We start from the raw sequence: 3,110 nt of genomic DNA on the forward strand, positions 1-3,110 counted from the left end.
GTATAGCTTTTCTCTTTGATATCTTTAAATGTTGAAGTCTTGTGGGTAAACTTGCCGACATATACACGCGCACACACACACACACACACACACACACCACACATACATAAATGTATATATATATATATATATATATATATATATATATATATATATATATATATATATATATGTGTGTGTGTGTGTGTGTGTGTGTGTGTGTTTGTCTGTGTATACGTATGTGAATGCACAAATTAGTTCAAACTTTGTAAACTTTAAACTGTACAGAAAGACTGGAGTCCTATAGCAGCGGTCCATCCATTTTCTAAGCTGCTTCTCCCTCAGGGTTCGGGGGGTGGGAGGGTGGGGGGGTGCTGGAGCCTATCCCAGCGGTCATCGGGCGGAAGGCAGAATACACCCTGGACAGGTCACCAGTCCATCGCAGGGCAGACACTCACTCACTCTCTCTCACACACACACACACACACACACACACAGGGGAAATTTAGCATGTCCAATTGGCCTGACTGCATGTCTTCTGACAGCGGGAGGAAACCGGAGAACCCGGAAGAAACCCACGCAGGAGAGAACATGCAAACTCCACACAGAGAGGACCCCAATCACCTGACTGGGGAATCGAACCCAGGCCCTCCTCGCTGTGAGGCGACAGCAGCGCCCCCCTATAGCAGCATTTAAACTGTTATTATAGACAGACATAACAGGTCTCAGTACATATATTTTCTGCTTTCTTTTGTTTAGATGTAGCTCAGCCAATTGGATGAAAATGAATTCATGCTGTTTTGTTTTCTGTGCCATGTACACATTCTGTGAAAGTGAATGACGAAGGAAAACAATTGCAGTCATCTTGAATTATTCTGATCAACTCAAATAATTGTGATCTGGCGTTTATGTGGTGACTCTGTTGTCCTTTACAAAAATGCATATATATGAAACTATAGCATTTGTGTAGTTCTGCATAATAAATTTTAAATAAATGTACTGTATATTATTTTGTCTGTATAATATATCAGCGATACAGTTTTATCTGTAGCCTGTAGTTATTCCTGCAGAATTCTTCTCCTCTCCACTCGCAGCCTTTTGCTGCTTCTGCTCAGCGTTATTTAGGTTGAAAATATCTCACGTTTTTAAGAACGTTGGAAATAAAAAAAAACATATATATAACAAACCGAAATACTACATTCTGTCAGATGAACCTAACTCGGTCAGTGTCCTATTTAAACTCCGCAAAAACACCGAAATTTCAGCACCTCTTTCAGCGCGAGCTAGGATTGGCTAGTAGATAGTAGGCTATCCCGCGTTCTGTGCTATGATTGGACAATATAACAAGCACTCGCGAGTACGCCCCGTTGGCCAATCAGCGCAAGAGGCGGGACATGTCGGAATACGGGTGGGAAAAACATCCATAAGGCCCCACCCGCGCGTTCACTTCCGCAAACCGGCCGCGTTCGGTGTTTGTCCGCTCCGCTTAGTCACAGGCTGCCCGCTGCCCGCTTTACTAACGTGCTCCGGCTTTTAAAAAATGTCTTATTGACCACAATGTCAGACGTCCCGTCGTTGTTTGACGGCCTTTTATATGTCAATATCTGACGTGTATGGTGTGTCGTGATTCATAAATAAAAAAGCCGAGGCGATTTTCTATGCAGTTCATCTGAGGATGAGACGCTTACACTTGATTCATGAAACATACGGCATATTTATTTCATTTCTGTTGGATACATTTCTTTTACATATGCTGTGATCGAAAGAAATGAAAAGGGGGAATTACTATTACGTTTAAATTACTATTATCAGTTGAAGTCTTAACGATTAGTAATCTGTGTAACTTATTCATTTATTTATTTATGGCCACAGAAGAAACGCTTCACCCATACATTTTTCTTTGTGTCCACCATCACACTCAAAAATAATTTCAAACAATCGCTAAGGCTGAGCTGTCATTAGGTGGGCCTTGGTAAACGTACCTGCCCTCCCGTTAACGTCTCTATAATTAAATTTATTCCAAGCACTCCACGCATCGTGCATTCTGCTACACTACCACACGATGTCGCTGTAAACAAAGGATTACGCTCCTCAATGACTTGAGATTCAGCTTAGATTTCCTTTACCAACGTTAATACTTTCTTCTATAGACAACAACCTGCCAAGAGCTTGTTTATATGCTTAAAACAGCATTTAACTGAGCATAAAATAGTTCCCTCACGTTTCTAGCTGTCTACTTTATATGTCCTTTGAACAATTAACAATGCTTGTTTTGTTTATGTGCAAAGTCAGGCAGATTTTGGGGCTACTTGGGGCTTTTGTATTGGACTACATATACTAAAACATTATCTTGTGCATTCTAGCTTTAATATACTTTTTTGCCTGAAATACAGACATATACACAAACAGACACACTTCCACATGCAGACATCACTGGCACAGTACATGTTCTGCAGTCTTGGTGGGGGTGGGGACCCACAGGAATGGATGTTGAATTCTCAGATCCCTGTTGCCATGGCACCAAAACAAGGATTTGCCTGCATCACCCAGTATGACTGGACTTGCTTGATTCATAAGGAGAAGAAGGCTCTCTCCCCCCACTCTCTCTCTCTCTCTCTCTCACCCTCACAGGTACAGTGTTGTACTTGCCTCTACAGGTGTTATATTTTCACTTCTTTTCAGGGGTTTGTTTTCTCTGTCACAATGTTGACAAGATCCTCCGTGCACACTTACAGATACACACTGATGCATCAAACTAACACTAATACATACACATCAACACTGGTGCACTATAAGACCATAAAAGACCACTCACTCTCTGACCCCCACAGGAGAGTGGCGGGTTAATCCAGAGAGCGGCGAGTTTCTGCCGCATGCCTAAATAGAGAGGATTACCCTCCATTCCACTCTCCATCATCCTATCTGTGAGTGTGCACGCACAAACACACACACACACACACACACACACACACACACACACAAACTGTACTCTGCAACTCCAACATTAACAGATGTGTCACTCTCATCACCCCCACAACTCTCCCTCTCACATAGGTGGTAATATCTGAGAGAGAGAGAGAGAGAGAGAGAGAGAGAGAGAGAGAGAGAGAGAAAGGGTGGGGTAGGGGAGA

This window comes from Pygocentrus nattereri, chromosome 15 (genome assembly GCF_015220715.1).
Source record: "Pygocentrus nattereri isolate fPygNat1 chromosome 15, fPygNat1.pri, whole genome shotgun sequence".
Lineage (NCBI taxonomy): Eukaryota > Metazoa > Chordata > Actinopteri > Characiformes > Serrasalmidae > Pygocentrus > Pygocentrus nattereri.